Consider the following 18,964-nt stretch of genomic DNA (forward strand, 5'->3'; position numbering starts at 1 on the left):
CTTTAGGTTGCCCTTTGGGAGCTACCATGCCCATGGGGTAGGGAACTTATGTCTACAACCAACAGCCCCAACTGGCCTCCTGGTAGACCAGGAGCCATGTGAGTGAACTTGAAATAGAATCCTCCTCTAGTTGTCTGGATGAGACTGAAGCCCTAGTTAATGCCTAGATAACAGCCCATGACAGGCTGTAAGCCAGAAGCACTCAGCTAAGCCACATGGGAATTCTTCAACCACAGAAATCTAATAAACATTCTTTATTTTAAGCCACTAAGTTTTCGGGTAATTCATCACACAGCAATGGATAACTAATATAGTAACCAATCAAAAAGGCTTTTCAGATTCCTACTATTTTGGGAAGGCTCTTGTTCCTTCTTCCCCTTTATCTGTCTCTCATGTGATGTAGACTACATTTTGGCATTTGTTATTCTTCAACAACCTACTATTTTTTTAGGCAATATGCTGGTGTCGAGAATTAAGCCCAGAACTGGATGATTCCAATGAGTCACAGATTTCTCTTCCAAGAAATTGTATAGATATCCAAATTGCAGAAAAGTTTTTCTCCGTTAAAATATAATCCTTAAGAAGTTGGGCTGATTTTTGTGTGTTTTTATATATTTAATAACCCTAAATTTTAATTTGCTGGTTTATCAATTTTAGATAGATGCATATTTCTTATTAATGAGGTCAAACTATGAGAAGAGGAACAAAGTCTACTCAATTCTCTTCAAATGCCCTAAAGCAGCTGGGAAGTAAAGCTTGTTATAAACCCAGAAAACTCCAAGAGAATCATCTGAGGGCACGAACTGACATTTTTAACATCCTTCCCACACATTCATCATGTTCTTTCACAAGCCCCAGTGAGACCATCACCAGTGAGTGGCTTCAGTTGCTGAAAAGCAGGGGGTCCAGCCTTTTAGGAATGACCCCTACTGTGAGTCTTAACTCCTAAAGGTCACAGCTGCTGCTGGAAGACGAGATGCTATTGTTACTGGTGGTGACAATATTAATATTTTATCAAAGTCCTGCAAAACCTCCTTCTGTGCCTGGATTCCTTGTTGGTTTCACTTCCTAAAACTCATTAGGTCTGTTCATTTCACCCTTCAAATTCCTAAAAAACTAAGTAATGGATTATTTTAATCAAATCAACATCAAAAGCATATATTGTATACCCATCTGCGAGGCGCAAGTGGGAGTTTGGCGGGGAGGGAAAGATACAAAGATGACTAAACATGAGATGATGCCCACAAATTCAGAATCTGTACAATGCTCAAAAAAAAAATAGCTTGCTGTGATTTCTACGTGTCCCCCAAAAAGCACGTGTTAGAAGCTTAAACCCCAATGCAGCAGTGTTGGGAGGTCCAGCCTAATGGAGGTGCTTTGGTCATCAGGGCTCTGCCTTCATGACCAGATTAACCCCGATCATGAAGAGGCTTGAGGCTGCAAGTTCGATCTTTTGTTTTTTTATGCACATGTGTTCTTTTGCCCTCTGCCTTCTGCTATGGGATGACACAGCAAGAATGTCCTTGCCAAACACAGACAACCCTGGAGATTGCCAAATGTCCTTGCCAAACACTCTCAACCTTGGAGGTTCCAGCCTCCAGAATTGGAAGAAATAAATTTCTGGTCTTTATCAATTATCCAATCTCAAGTATTCTGTTAACCACATCACCAAACAGACTAAGTTCTATGCTCAAAGACCTCAAAAAGCATTGGAGTACAAGATTGAAAACATAGGTAGTGGCCAGGTATGGTGGTAGTGCACACTCATAATTCCAGTGGTTTGGAGGACATAGCAGGAGGATTGCAAGTGTGAGACCAGTCTCAACAACTTCGTGAGACCCTGTCTGAAAACAAAAAAAAATAAAGAGGACTGGGGATGTAACTCAAAGGTAAAACACCCCTGGATTCAATCTCCAGTACCAGAAAGAAAGGAACAGAAAAAGGAAACATACGTAGTGAATTCGAGGTCAGTCCCTGAATACTACATGTGGTTGAACAAAATACTTCCCTTTTGTCAGCCTCAGTTTCCTCATCTGCACAACAGGGAATTTGGATTGGACCAGGTATGCTGTAGGTAGGCAGAGTTCTTGGATGGTCCCATGGTGTACACACCTGTGGCATCCTCTCCCCATGAATGTGGCTGAGACCCACATATGAGATAGAATTTGGTTTCCATTAGTAAGTTTTAATATGTCACAAAAGTGAAGAGAATTTTGCAGATGTACTTAAAGGTCAAAAATTATTTGGCTTTCAGTTAAAAGGGAGATTATCTAGCTTAATTGGATGAAAGCCTTAAAAGAGAACCTTCCTGAAAAGACAGGTCCTCCTGTCAACCTGAAAGACTAGACTGCTGTATTATGCGAGGGCTGTGAGACAGCGTGTGACAAGGAACATGAGTGGCCAAGGAGCTCAGAGTGACCTCCACCTGACAGCCAGCAAACAAACAAGGACCTAAGTCCCCCAAATGCAAAGAAATGAGTTCTCCCAACAACATGAACTTGAAAGAAAACCAAATCTCCAGAAAGGAATCAGGCCAATAAATTCATGTTAATTTGTTACATAATCATAGAAAACTAATACAGATTCTGTATGAGTTCCATCTTGCCTGCTCTAATGGTTGACGATATCTGCCTGGAGCTCCCTACAGAAAAGGAAAGCCAGCCGCAGCCATTTATCAAGGTCTTAAGCAACTTAGACTCTGTCTCCCGTTAAAAAAAATAAAAAGGGCCTGGGGATGTGGCTCAGTGGTTAAACACCCCTAGGTTCAATCCCTGGTACCAAAAAAGAGAAAGAAAGAGAGAAAACCGAGCTCTGGAAGAGAGATTCCAATAATGGCAGATCATGGGGAGCCTCACAGATCAAGGGAGAACATTCCTAGGACCACAACTAAGCCAAAGGGACCCCTAGCTTTCCACCAAATGCCCATCAGTTCCCCCGAATTTTACTGAATCAGGGCAGCAAAACTCCGCAGACCAAAGAAGCCCTCTCTAGTAACCACGTGGACGTTTCAGCCAGACCTGTGTTCAGATCTTGGCTCTGCCACTAACTAATTGAAAATCCCAGGAAATTTATCACATTCTTTAAAGCCCCACCTCTGGGATAATGATATCCCTCTACAACTTATTTTATGACTAGTAATAAAAATAATTTATAGAGGTTCAGGCTGCACTGTGCATAGAAAGGGTTCTAGACTGGAAGCCAAGAGTCCTGGGCACAGTCCATGGATTACTCAAGGGCTGCCGTACAGGGTAGGTGAGACCCTGGACTCCGGAGCCACACTGCCTTGGTTAAAGTCCCAGTTCCACCACTTACTAACTGTGTACATTAATTAAATATCACAGGGTACGTGTTAAAGTTAATTGCACGTTCCATGTCTCTAAAATGACCATTTTCATAATAGTCCCCAATTCATAGGATCATTGTGAGAGTTTAACGAGCTCAATGGAGACAAACACTTAGAATAGTGTCTGACAAGCTCACACTCTATAAGTGTTTGCTATTATCATTACTATTCATTCATCCATTTGTCGAGACTATACATTCCAAGATGTATTAGAGCTAGAATTGTGTAGATGTACATATGTAAGCCTCTCCCATAGAGAAGCTCAACACAAACAGATAAAACGGATTACTTTTTCATTTCTACATAAGAGCTAATTACAATAACAAAAGAGTCAACAAATGTCACGAGAGCCCAGAAGAGGGAGCTGAACATTGGAAGAATAAGTGAATGTCACAGAGAAGGAACATTTAAACTGTGCCTTATTGTTGATGAGCCACAGAAAGGTGAAGGGCAAAGGGAGTCGGGTACAGAAACAAAGCTATATAAACATTAAGAACAGCTATGCCTTGGAAGCATTGTACCGCCGCAGTGAAAAAAAAAATTAGAATGATATTTATAGTACCATGCAATTTCTGGGACATAAAGACTTGCACACAAAACAACTTACATTTTGCAAAAACACCTACCTAAAAAAAAAAAAAAAAATGATGCTCATGAAATACACTGAATGGGAGTGCAGAACCAGGATTTAAAATTTTAAATAAAATTTAAATAGAGAGAGAACAAGACCATGCACACCCAGTGGTGATAATGAACCATGAATTGAAAGCCAAGAAGGGAGAGAGAAAAGTAAGAGGGGAAGAGAGGGAGCAGGATATGTGAAAAACTGCCAGCCACACACTGCTTCTGATCTTCTGGGAGGGCCAGGTTGCTACTGGTAGAGAGGCATCAGGTTAATTTACCTAAATTCTCAAAAGTAACGTTAAAGCCAGTTTACGAATGCCCATGCACACACGTTAAATGTGGAGCAGGGTGAAGAGCCATCAGAAAAGGGGATGCAAACCCGATTTGCCCCCCTTGCCCCTGTGCAATTAGAAATAGATGCCTCTTCTCCTGGACAGACTCAGCCTGTGACAGGCACACTGCTCAGCCAGCTGGGTGCTAGCCAGATTTGACACCAAGCCTGCCCTCAGCAGGGCACCCTGGTGTTGAATGTGACTGTTCAACCCAAGAGGTAGCCCTGCAGTAGTTAGTGTCTTTCATCAAATCTCCAGGAAAAAAAAAAAAAAAAAACAGCCCTAAACAACATGCAATATGAGGACACAAAGGCACAGAAGGTGCAGATGGTGAGAACCTCTCCTATTGGCAAATTCAAGAGCCCCCCAGCCTCACAGCAGGAAAGTGGCCAACCTCAGCCTCCCACATCAGAGCTTTCCCTGGGCCTGGGAAAACCCATCACTTGCAAAACAGGATAGTATGCCATCATCTTCCAAAGGAATGTCTACAATGCTGTTCCAGGAACGTCCAGGTCAGCACATGACTTTGTAGCCTCAAATTCTTTTCCCTCTAGCCAAGACAATTTGAATCAAATTGGCCTTCTCTTACCCTAGGATCTCTAAGGAGAATAATACCAGGTGCTCTTGACTGGGTGGATGATAACGCTTAGCAAAAGTAGAAGAGGGACAGAGAGAAAAGGATACAGAGAGGTTAATAGGAAAGAGCAACCTGAAGTGCTAAAGAACAAATGATAGTCCAAGTGGCCCTTGTGAACTTCACATCTGGTAACCTTGGTGAGGTGCACCGTGCTGGTGCTTTTACATCCCTGGACTCATGAGATGTTTATGCAATCCTGTAGAATTGGCAAGCACATCATATATAGTGTTGCAGAGGGGGCGGGGGAGAGAAAGACATAGATAAGTGGGAGGGGTCAAGTCTCAAGGCAAGGAGACCACAGCCAGCTAACTACCAGGTAGCAAGGCATTGTTAACTATGAAAGAGCACCACGGACCATGTGGCACGGGATTCAGGATGGCAGATTTTGCAGACAAATGAAACTGGTTTGAAGCCAACCAGAGGAAACCAGGACAAGTCCATTAACTGCTCTAAGCTTGTTTCCTCATTTACAAAATGGAATTCAATAGTAATAGCCACATTAGAGGTTTGCTGTGGCGGGGGGGGGGGAAATATTTATAAAGTGCTTAACAAAATGCCACAGTAAGTGCTCAATTAAATAGAAGCAACTATTCATTTATGTGCTCAATAAATATTACTGTTTATTTTGTGTCAGCCACAGATCCAAGCCCAGGGGTATGACATTTAACAAAAAAGCAGATAGGGTACTTGTTCTCAGGAAGCATTCAAGCTAGCAGCATGCATAGGCAATAATAAAATAATTGCCAAAGTAATTATTAATAGTAAATAATTTCATATCCCATATAATTATGTGATGCCAAAATATTGTAAAACTGGTTCAGTCTGGGGAGATGTAGTCTAAGGAGGATCGGGAAACAATTACCAGTAGGAGAAAAATTAGATTTAAAAATCTGAAAAATGGAGTCTAACAAAGGAGAAACACCATAAGGAAAAAGATCAGCATGCCCTATACTGTGGCTGAAGTGCTGAGACAGAAAGAGTCACTCAGGATGAACTGGGATGAAGAAGGGTGTGGAGGCAGGAACAGTATCTCCTGGATCATGGTAGGAATCAGTGAGAAGCCACCAAGGGATCTTATTTCTATTAGGATTTCTCTCTTTTTATCCTTTAATTTAAATTTATTTTTGAATAATACATAAAAACAGAAACTGTTCATATTTGTGGGGTATCATGGCATTTTGACACATGTGTACCCTATTTATTGTTGAAGTCAGGTGAGACATATCTGTTCCCTCAAATCTTCACTGTTCACTCAAAATCCTTTCTCCTAGCTTTTTGAGATATAGAATATTATCATTATATATAACCACTTTATATTTTGAGGTCAAGAGGCCAAGATAACATGTTCATGGAGGGTCTGAAGTATGACTCTTGCTATATGCATGGAGAATGAATGGGAAGGAAAACAAGAGAATGGATATTAAGAAAAATTATTTTGTAGATTACACTGATCTAGGCTAGAGATGATGCTGGTTTGTGATGGCAGTGGAGGAAATGGGACAAAGTGTAGGAATTGGAAATCTATTCAGTAAATAGAATCAAAAGGACTTTAGGATGGACTGAGCATGGGGGATAGAGAAAAGGAGCCAATAGAAGATGCCCCACGGGTTTCTGGAAGGGCCAGTCACTCAGGTATCCCAATGTGAGGGAAAGACAAATACATGTCTTGGTAGCAATGTTGAGGCTGAGATGTGTTTTGAGACGTCCCAGTAGAGATGTTGTTCAGATCAATGTTTCTGGACCCCAGAGAGAAGTTGAGGTAGTGGACTTGTATTTAACAGTCATTGACATATTGATGACATCAATGAGGCCATGTAGAGTGAAGATATGAAATGCTTTATTTTAAAAAAAAAACAGGGAGGAGGAAGAATTAAGGTCTTAGGACCATGCCTTAAGGAATTCCAACATAGTAATAAGGTAGTGGAGGGTGAACCATCAAAGGAAGGTAGAAATGGAGCATTTTAAAACTGAAATAAAATCTAGAAAGTGGAGAGCAACCCAAGCCAAAAGAAGAGAGTTTGAAGAAGTCTGCGTTTATTAAAAGCTGCTGAAATTTATGTAAACTGAGTGTCACACATCACAGGTCTATTTGTTGTTCAACACCTTTCATCAAAATAAAAAAAATATTTTAAAGGTTTAAATGTTTAAGTCATCTGCCTGGATGTCTGCAGCCAAGAGGTGGTGAACAGGGCTTCCAACCCAAATCAAAGCCTTTCCTGGGGAGCTGCTCTTGGCCTCTGCTATCTTCCACAGTGATTCAGTGCAGCCTTCCCCCAGAGCAGCACTGTGAGTTGACAAATTGGAGGAACCTGACACTGAACTTGGCAGCAACATTTGTCCTCTCTCCTCCTCATGGCCACACATCTCAATAGACAAAAACTATTTTCTGTCTCTAGATTACTAAATGGTAGCGGGAATGCTAAAAGAGAAATGATAAAGGAGATGGTTGCTGCAGCACATGCCAGGACTTTAACCCAATTGTAGCTGTGATCTCATCTAGAGAGCAGTCTGGGAACAGGTGCATCTGGGAAACTGACAAAACATCTGACCACAGTCTCCTTACAGAAGGGCTGCAGATAATGCTGCAGAGAAATCTTTAAAAGGGAAGGAGCCTATTCCAAAGAACTTAACTCAGAGAGTCTCACTGAATAGCATGAAATCACCTTCCTGAGTTCAGTATGTAGCAGCTATTACTCAAATCAATCTTCACCCTGCTGGGTTCAAAAAAAAAAAATGATTGAATATCCAAGCTGAAGGAATCATTTTATCATCTTCCTTTCTCTCAACACTCATAACTTACTCTCAGTCCCTACATTAGGACCATTAAGAGCATTTTACTTTATTCCCTGTTGGTGTCAATCACCTTGAGAAGCCCAGGACTCCCAGCTCACTCCATCCACTAACCCACAAATTCTAGTGCCTCTGTGGCTCCATCACATTTATGAACTCACCCTCCATCCTTCTCCCCACTTCTGAAGTCATTTCACTAGGACTCCAGAACTCAAGCTCTCTGATGGGTAAATTTCCCTGAGTCTTTGAACTCTTCTAATAACTAATTCCCTCCACCTTCTTGCTCTACCTGGAACTTGGCACTTCCTAGAGGACACTATAGCCATGGCAAGGTCAAACCCTATCTTCTCCCTGACCCGTCACACCACTGGGCCTGAATTGGGGATTTCTGCTTCCATGGTGATATTTAAGACCATTATCTCTACTTTCTTGGCCAAAACTCAAAGCCTTGAATCTCACATCCTAAAACTACATCTCCCTCTATGCCTGTTTGTTAAAGTCATTTGTCCCACCCCCTCCATTCTTGACATCAGCTCATGTATCACTGTCACTGTTTCCAACACAAGTCTTGTCTGTGGTTCAAAGAGATCAATGTTCCCATAGGAATCTCTGCCCAGTTCTGGCCCCTCAGTATTGTCACCGCCTGTCCCCCACCAATCCTGATCTGTTCTTGTCCTACTCCAGGCCTTATCATTATCGATAACCACAACTCCTACATAATCACTAATTCACACATCACACTCTAACCTGCCATAGTCTGGCTGGGCACAAAATCACGAGCCACTCACAGCCTTGTAGATTCAAACAGCAATTCTTTATTCCCGAACTCACACCGGCACTCTACAAACACGTTCTGGGCAAAATCCACACTCTCCACCGGGCTCTGAATCCCAAAATACTCTCTGAATCCCGCGAGAACTCAACGAGAACTCAAGGAGCAGGTGCGCCTGAGGCAGCAGGATATGCCCTATTCCCAGCAGGGTACACCTTAAACCTGGAACCGCCCTAAACCCAGAACGCCCTAAATCCTAATCTGCCCTGGTCCTTGAGCAAGGTCACCTTTCATGCAAAGTCACTGCAAAACCTGGGTCCACCATGGAGAGTCCTTCCTCTAAGCAACATGGAGTAGGCTGACAAAGAAATTGCGGTGCGTCATTCCTACTTGGCAATGGCTCTCAGCACTAACCACCACCTTTGGACTAAGTGGCTGCCCCTGGACCTTCAATATACTTATCTGCCACCTTTCAGCTGTCCCTCCTGTCTGATCCTCCTCCTTACTTAGCTTCAATTCCACAGTCAATCATCCCCACCATCCCGCGCCTATCCCCCACTCCCTTGCCCCTCCCCCTCTTGCTTTGTCATTTTCTCTTGGCTGAACCATAGCTCTAATTCAGTCCACCCCACTGGATTCTGCAGTGGCACCCATCCAACCAACAGAAAGACCTGCTACCATGCTGGCTGGTCTCACTTTGTCCTCCCGTTATCCTCAGGATCCCAGTTGCTCTCTGGCAACTGTATTTCTCTGTGTGTCCACTCTCTTAGACAACTATGTCATCCCGTCCCTTCTCTCCTCAACCCTCTCACATTGCTGCTCTGCCTCATCCCCAGCTAATCAATTTGATTGTTATTTCATGGAAAAAGAAATTAAAAGAACTTCTACATCTACCCATCTTCCCGAGGCTGTGACCTGATACTCCTAACACCCTCCACAGTCATGTCCCTGTTTAAAGTCAAGCCCTCAGTCTAAGCATTAAATCCTATTCCTTTTTATCTATTTAAAGACACCATCCTTCCAATTTTTCCTTCTCCTTCTTGCATTTTCAACTTTCCCCTTTATACTAGATCATTTCCATCAGCATACAAATATGCTATCCTTTCTCCCAATACTTTTATAACAATTGAAAATAACAAAAGTCCTCTTTGGTTCACTCTTTGTCTTCTCTTTATTGAAAAACTCATTGGAAGAATTGTCTAAACTCACTGTCCAAAAGCTCTCCTCCCATTATCTCTTAAATTCACTCCGACCAGACTTTTGTCAAGGTCACAATAACCTACATGGCTGAAGCCAATGGTCAGTCCTCAGCCCTGATCTTGCTTCATCTGTGGCTGGCACTTATCACAGCTGATGACTCCTCTTTACTTGAAACCTTTTCTTTTTCATTTGTCATCTAGGATTTTACATTCACTTTGTTTCCCTCTGATCTGTCTGGCTGCTTTTTCTCAACCAGCTTTTCTGATTCCTCCAGATGTCCCTGACCTCCAGATGTCAGAGGGTCTTAGAGTTTAGTCTTTAGACCTCTACTTTTATCCTTATACTGTTCAAATGCCTATACCTTCCAAATTTATATATCTGGCCTAATTTCTCCCTTTGGGCCCACTCTGCATCTCTACCTGAATGTCTGATAGACATCTCAAACTTAACATGGCTATTGTCCCATAGATTCCCCCCAAAACATGCTCCTCACACAGCATTTCCCATCTCATCAACTGGTGAATCCATCATTTAGTTGCTCAAATACACTAGAGTCATCATCCACAGTTTTGTCTTTCCCCACATCTAATATGTCAGCAAATACTTTCAGATACATCTCCTCTCACCTTTATCTGTGAGCTATTTCCAGAATTCTGTTTGTCCTCACCACTTCCATTGCCTTGACCTTGTCCAAACCAAGCTATCACTATGTCTCTCCTGTATTATTGTGATAGGCTCTTAACTGCTCTCCCTGCTTCTGTCCTTGTCCTCTTATAGGATATTCCCCACAAGGAACTGGATCATGTTAAACTAAAGGTCATGTCAAAACCAAAGGATCCCGTTAAATCAAAAGTTGGTTCTGTTGAGCATGGTGGTGCATCCCTATAATTCCAGTGACTTGGGAGGCTGAGGCAGGAGGGTTGCAAGTTTGAAGCCAGCCTCAGCATCTTAGAGAGGCCCTAAGTAACTAAGCAAAACCATATCTCAACAATGAAAAGGGGAGGGATGTAGCTCATTGGTAAAGCACCCCTAGATTAAATCCCCAGTACTGAAATAAATAAATAAGTCAGGTCTTTTTTCCCTCTTTGTTTAGAACTCTCCAGTGGGTGCTAACCAAGCTCCTTACCACATGTTTCAGGGTTCTGCAAGGCCAGCTCATCACCTTCTGACCCCAGCACCCACCGTTTTCCCTCTAACTACTCCAGCAGTATGGGCCTCCTGCCATTTCTCTAACATGCCAAACTTGCTTCTGCTTCCAGGCCCCTGTCCTATCTGCTTTTCCTCTGCTGGGATTTATCTTCTCCCAGATGTTAGCCATCCTCACTCCCTCAGTTCTCCAGATCTTTACTCAAACATTGACTTCTCCAAGAAGGGGACCCTGGACACCTTATCTAAGATTCCCCCTCCTACACAAACATCTCCTATCCCTTTTGCTAAAGCTTGCTGTGTATTTTTGTTGTCTTAAACCTTGAGTTTGATGAAGATGAGGATTTTTTTTTTCTGTTTGCGAGGGCCTAGAACAGCGTGTGATACACTAACGTAAGAGATGCGTTAAGTGAATGAATTGGTAGCTGGTGAGTGTCACAGCCAGAACTTAAGCCCCTCTTCAGAACCCCATGCTTCAGAACCCCATGCTTCAAGATGCCCCACCCACTCCAGGAGGGAAAGCTCACCTGCCTCATTTGAACAGTAGCATTCTTCTTAACTCTTGTCATAAAATAACCCAAGTAAAATAAAGGCCTCCCAGTGCCACCACAGGGACTTCCCACTCATCTCTAATTTAGCCTGTCCAAATAAATAGAACAGGAAAGGAGTTTCTGATCGGCAAATGAAAAAAAAAAAAAAAAAAAGCAGCTCTGCAAATTCCGAGTTGCAGTTAGCAATTCCAGCAAGCAAAGGGATCTTAGATAAATTAAAATAGCCCACTATGGGGCCCTGATGTGAGAATTAAGGCCACTAAGAGGACCATGCCTTATCTTGGCTCCCAGGGCCATGGGGAAATAAGTGCCCACTCATGGAAATTGAACTCAATATAGGGCACAATTATCTAGAAATTCACTGGTCTGATTGGCCTAGAAATTTTGTATTCAAATGAATAGAGTTTACATGTGTTAAGCACTAAACTGTGTATAAGGTCCTCTCTTCTGTTGAGAGAAGGATATAATGGTGAGAATAATACCATTTTCAAGCACCTATTACTATTGAACTTGAGTTGAGGTCAGCATATCATTTAATCATTACAGCCTCTCTGCCACTTGGTATAATATCCACATTATGACTGAGAATGCTGGGTTTAGGGCCTTCCTAAGACCCTAAAACTAATAATTATCACAGTGGAAATTTCAATCCAAGTCCCTCTGACTCCAAAGCTTAACCAGCGTGTCAAACACTTCAGTTAAGAAGATGACTCAGACTTACCTCTTGCCTCCAGGAGTTCAGAATCTCACCAGAAACAAAGAAAATGCCTAACTCTGGCTTTAAAAAGAATTCTCATCACCGTAATGGTAGATGTTAATTAGGGAGAAATCCATTCTAGAAAGAGTTCACTAAGAATCCTCTATGTGTGAGGTGTTTGAGTCATGTTTGAATTAGAGGTAAGGTTTAAGAGGTTGATACAGGGCAAACGGAATCCCAGGGGGGAAGAGATTTTACTGGAAAAACAGACAAAATTCTGAATGAATAAAGAAATAGTCTCCATAAGTACAAGACTCCAAAGCTATAATAACATTCCCTCTCTCCAGAAGGGATCACTAACTATACCCCAGCAGGGAAACTCGGTACAAAACTCCCACACATCTTATCTGTTTGGGCCTATCAAAGGAAGGCAGCAAGAGTGCCTGTCCCTAAGATGCTCCCCCACATGGCCTGCTGTCCTCCCCTTCCTAAGCTGCATGCCTCAACCTCTGCCAGACAGAGTCAACGGCTTAACAACCTGTTTCTAAAAGCTAAAAGCCCCCTAAGAAAATTACCATCTGTAAATCATGCCCCACTCTGTATTGATGTACTCACTTGGCTCCTTCCTATCCCAGTGGAAAGCCAGCATCTCATAAGCAGATTATTGATGTGGAGAGAGGGAGCAGGAGAGGGAGGGAGAAGTAATTCTAGAACCTGGGCTAGACCCCAAGGGGTAGGTATGATTGGAGTCCTGAGGCTGGCTCCAATGAGCAGCTGGTCAGTAAGTGCTCAGACCCACGGAAAACTGAGACCAAGGTAAAGGGAGTGGGCAATTACATGAGATAGAAACCCTAGTCAGACTGACTCAAGCAAATTAGAGAATTGATTGGATCCTGTCTGGGGATGAAATTCAGGCAAGTTTGCAATGGCTAAAATTGCAGGCTTTGTTACCACATTGCAAAGTTCAGATGTGCGCTCCAAGTCTTACTTGTTGTAGGCCCTTGATCAAATTACTTAACTACTCTGGGTCTTTGGTCCCTCTTTGGGTAAAGATATGATGAGAATAGTCTGCTTCACACTTTTGTTGGGGAAATTGAGTGACTTAACACATGTTTTATGGGTTGAACTGTATCCCTCAATAACTCAGGATGCATCCATATTTGAAAGGAGGATGTTTACCAACATAATTAGTTAAGATAAGGTCACACTGGAGTAGAAAGAGCCTTTTCTCTAATATGACTGGTTCTCATAAGAAGAGAATGATACAGCAACTGAGTGGAGAATTCCCATGACCACAGAGGCTACCAGAAACCAGAAGAAGCAAGGAAGGATTCTAGACTGCAGGTTTCAGAGAGAATGTATGAGTTTACTCTGGCTGCCATAACAAAATACCTTCAACGGAGCAACTTTAACAAAAGGAATTTATTTTTTCATACATATTGAGGCTAGAAGTCCACCTGAAGGTCTGGCAGAGTTGGCTTCTGATGAAGACCCTCCTGGCTTGCAAGTGGCTGGCTGCTTTCTGGATTCTCATATAGTGTTGGAGGGAGCACTTTCTGGGGTCTCTTCTCATAAGGACACCAATCCTATCAGATGAGAGCCTCACCTTTATGACTTCATCTAGCTTTAATTATTTCCTCATAGATTCTACTTCCAAATGTAGTCACATTCAAAGTTAAGGCTTCAACATATGAATGGGGGGCCATAGCCCTGCCAATACCTAATGTGGACTTTTGGCTCCAAAATGACAAAACATTAAGTTTCTTCAGTATGGAGGGTCCTCAAAAGACTAGGCAAGGAACTACCATATGACCCAGCTATACCACTCTTCAGTATTTATCCTGAAGAATTAAAGTCAACATACTATAGTGTACATGAATACCCATGTTTATAATAGCACAATTCACAGTTGCCAAACTATGCAACCAGGCTCAGTGTCCATCGATGATGAATAAATAAAGAAAATGTGGTGTATATGCACAAGGGAGTTTTATTCAATCATAAAGAAAAATATAATTATGACATTTGCATGATAATGGGTGGAACTAGAGAACTTTATGTTAAGCAAAATAAGGTAAACTCAGAAGGTCAAGGGTCATGTTTTCTCTCACAAGTGGAAGCTAGAGAGGAAAACAAAGGTGGCGGCAGATCTCAGGAAATTCAAAGGAAGAAAAGTAGAGGAAAGGGACCAAGATGTAGGAGGTGAGGAGGGAGAGGGGAAGTGCTGGGAATTATATTGGCCAAATTATATTTTTATATTGTGTGCATGTGCAAATATGTGATAATAAATCCCATCATTATGTACTCCTGTAATGCCCCAATAAAAAAAAGGGGGGGGGGAGAAAAAACAATAAGTTTCTGTGGTTTTAAGCTACCCAATTTGGGGTACTTTTGCTATGGAAGTAGTTTTGGGGCATGGTGACTGTTTCATGCATGTCAGACGTTATCATTACCCTGCAGGCACAATTCAGTCCAGTACTCAAGCAGCAGCACCCGCTTCTCTTTAGTTCTCATCTGTGTCTTCTGTTGCACTAAACTCTCAAATCGACTTTCCCTTCTGGTGGCCCTTGGAAACTCCATATTTATATGCTACCAACCAGCTTAGTGAGCCCCAGAAAAAGGGATGGAAACCCTAGTCAGACCCATACATCCCAGTAGTTTCATCAAAAATCCTTAGACTGAATCTCATTGGCCCAGATGAACTCACATGACCATCCCTAAACCAATCACTGTAGCTCAAAGGGTCCAATGGTTTAACCAGATATGCCCAACCTGCACCCAGGACTAGAGTCAACCCCACTTGAACCACATGTACTGAGAACAGAGATAATTAGTTTCAAAAGGAAAATCGTGCTGTTCATACTAGAAGGGACCCCAGGAAGCTGAGGAGGCATAATTAAACATGAGAATTCAGCAAACTGGAGTTTATAAACATCTCTCCAGTTCTATGTTCATGATAGTACACTATGTTCATGATAGTACATGGTTGCAGACATCAGATTAAGTTAAACCAGGATTAACTTAAGCAGAAAATAAATTTTCTGGAAAGTCTCAACTTATAAAAGCCAAAAATCAGGAATGAGTCGTGAGAACCCTGGCCAATATTTTGTCTGTTTTCTGCCAGCCAGAGGATGGGGAACATGAATCCCTTCATGTCTCATCTTTGCATGGTGGCAAGAGGTAAGTCCCTTCTGCCTACCTATTTGGGGTCTACCCCCAAACAAATAGGGCATTTCAATGTTGCTATAACAAAGAGGAAGATTCATGATAATTTTCCACTTGATGACAATGAGAAAGTGGTCATTAACAGCAAGGTCTGACTTTCTTCCAGAGCATGCCCTCCAGTAGGGAGTGACTTCTTTAGAACAAACCGACTCCAATCAAAATGCTAACATCAAGGAGGTCAGAGTGTCATGTACGGCTGAGAGAATCAGGGAAAGCTCTCAGAAAGGAGAGCAAGAGAGTGGCATGATTTTGACAGGAGCAGAAGAGCAAGACTTGGGGTAGAAAGAGAATTCTAGAAGTGACAGCAATAGCAAAGACAAATGGAAAAAATAAAAACCAGTACCAATGAAATTGGGAAGATATTCCTAAATCCATGAAATTTGGTTTTTTTCAGCAGCATTTCAGTGCCTCAAAGATTATCTTTCAAAACAGCTGTTACCCAACAACTACTTAAGGCTCGAAATAAAGGAAAACATTCCCACGCCAACTCCACACTTTAAATAGAAGCTGAAAAATACACAAAAATACCCAGGCCACTATGGAAGCCTGATTCCAAGCTTTTTATGGAACAAAAAGCTCTGTGGGCTCCTGAAGGCCTCACTCCTCCACCTCCTCCTCACACTATTGTTCTGTCTCTCCTGAGCACACACTGTCAGGGTGGCAGGGGGGGAGACAGGGCAGGCAGCCATCTGGAACTGGAGCCAGCCTCCGACTCTTCTGCATGCAGGAAGGCAGTCTCTCCCAGAGACAGTGACAGTGATAAAACTAAAGTTGTCACTAACGTTTATTGAGAATTTAATATAGCTAGAACTGTTCTAAGAGCTTCACACAGGTCAGATCCTTTACTAAGTAGGTGCTGCTTTGATTCCCATTTTACAGATGAGGAAACTGAGGCAGAGAGGTTAAATAATATGCCCAAGATCCTTAGAGTGTATTATCATCTGCCTGTACCAAAGGACAGCAATTGAAAGCTCGGAAGCATTTTAGTCTTGGAAACCTGGCAAAGGGGAGGGACAGTAGGAGGGAGAGAGAAGGGGTTCAGTTATTAAGTAATTGCAATATGCCAAATTTTGTGCTAACCACTCTATAGATTCCAGAAAATAAAAGCAAATAAAGTCTATTAGGTTAATGTACAATATGAATGTACTTAATGCTAATGAAAGGTACATTTAAGTGGTTAAATGGTAGGTTGTGTGTTTGTGTGTGTGTGTGTCCTCAATTTAAAAAAATCTATCCAGTAGTACTACATAGCAGGCTTATGCTTTACAAGGATTAACTCATTTAAGTCCTCTTGCAACCCTACAAAGCAGACACCATTATGATCCCCAGCTGAGAAGTGAAGAAAGGGGGATTTCTGTGTCTTCACTAGTCAACTGATTAAGTTGACTCACTTGGTTAAGTAATTCACTTGGTTAGGACCACCCGTCTAGTACAAGCCTCCAATTAGTGCTACTAGCAAGAATATTATTAGTATCATTAATGTTATTAACTATTGATAGTATGATTATTAGAAATGATGTCATCACTAATAATATTCTTAGTACCATCTGTGTGAGCTTCAGAGGGAGCCCATGTGGTTCTGAGTTCCAGCTGCATCATCTGGCTGTGTTAACATGGGCATGTTAGTTGACCTCTCTGCACCTGTTTGCTCCTTTGTGAAAAAGGGATGATAATAGTGCTTATTTCAAGGGCTTGTCAAGAGGATTAAAATGAGATCATTGATTTTAATGCTTAAAGCTATGCCTGACAAGTCATAGGTGTTAAATAAAATGTTTTTACTACTATCAATTCAATATTTTTCAAGAAGGCAATTGAGCTAAAGGGACTATGTGACTTAGCCAAGGCTAAAAGGAAACTGGAGGGTCTCACACCTGTGCTGGCCAAGGTGGAAGAAGGTGGAAGTGCATGGAGAACAGCATCTTACTTTTTGCTGTCTTTCAAGAACCAATGTAGAGATGATGTCTGGCAAAATCGTAGATCAATAAAGGCTCTGAGGTCTTATGGTATGAGGAGCTCTTTAATAAATTTGCAGATAGAGCTACCAACATTCTCACGACAAAAATGTATAGATGTGAGGTCACAAAAACTTACCAAAAATTGTCCCCAAAATTTCAGTTGCCTGAGCTTCTCTGAGAAAAGCCTGGAGGGGGTTCCATCCAGAGAGTCCCCTGGAAGGAACGTCCCCAACCCAAACTCACTCCCATCACACAGTTCGAAAGAAAATTCCAAAAGATGTTAGAACAGCAGCTCTCACTTCTGTTTCTGACTCATTAAGTCTGAAGTGGGATGCATGAATAGACATTCTCAACAAGCTTCCCAAGATATTAGGATACAGGGAGACTCATACAAATCACAGGTTCGTGTGGCTTCCTCAAAGTCACCCATGTAGAAGGAGTTCAAGGCAGATTGGCCCTAAAAGAGTATTCCACCTGAGGAGTATAGACTCCAGTGAGCTCTCTTGCCACTTTTCACAAAACCCCCAAATATTTGCAAATGATTAAGGTTTGCAAATGATTAAGGCATAAAGAGAAAGATTCTATATGGAGAAAACCAAAAGGGAATACACCAAGACATTAGTAGTGGGAACCCTCAGAAGATGGAGCTGTAACCTATTTCCCCTTTTATCTGTTTTTTTGTATTTTCCAACTTTCATACAATACGTATCATAAACAATGAAATATCTTTGAAAGCAAACCTTAAGTTTAATATGCAGATGTTTACATTTTAGTTTCATGTACCTTGAAATTAGAACATTAACCCCCTTCATTTATATTTTTCCTGACATCTCACTTTAACAACAAAACAAATAATAATAATAATAGATGAATAGTCAAACTGAAATAAATTTACTTGAAAATGAACCAAAGTCGGGATAGAAAGAAAACATATGTTTTTTTTGATTAGCAACTTGTGAAGAAGTCCAGATGCAGACCTAGAATGTCTGGACTACTCTGTCGCCCTTGAAGAGAAAAAAGAAAGAAAACAACAGCCTTGGATGACTTAATAAGGAATATGCATTCAGGTCTCTGATGCTTTTATAAGAATGCTATTAAGAAGGAGAAGGTCAGGAAGACAGAGCATGCCTGCATCCTGGGAGTGTGATAACAAAAGAATGATGACCAAGCCTTCCAGCTGTCCAGCACTGACCCATTTTCAAAACCCATTTATAATAATTAGTGATTGGAAAAAACCCAAATGGGAAACAATGGAGGAATGGCTAAACAAACAGTGGTCGATGAACTCAGATGGACTGCCTCTTAAAGACAGACAATGGTGAACTTGCCGACGGAGTGCATTCTGGAAATGTTTATATGACCTCATGTTAACTAAGAAAAAGTGAAGTACAAATTAGTGCCTTGGGACCTCAAGGAGGCATTTTAAAAAGTCTATCACATTAGCTTCTTGGACAAGATAAAGCAATGAGGACTTCATTGTTCTTTAGAGAAAAGAGCTGATGTCCAATTCTGGCTTCTCCAGAAACCAGCTGAATAGAATTCTAGAGGTTAAAGGAAATCCTCTATTTATGTAGATAATGCATTTCTGTCCTCAAAAATTTTTAAAGTTTGAGTTGGGAAATGAATGTACCCATCATAAGAAGATTCTTGTACAGAGACCAAAAAAAAAAAAAAAAAAAAAAAAAAAAAAAA

Source organism: Marmota marmota, unplaced genomic scaffold (genome assembly GCF_001458135.2).
Source record: "Marmota marmota marmota unplaced genomic scaffold, marMar, whole genome shotgun sequence".
NCBI classification, from domain to species: Eukaryota; Metazoa; Chordata; class Mammalia; order Rodentia; family Sciuridae; genus Marmota; species Marmota marmota.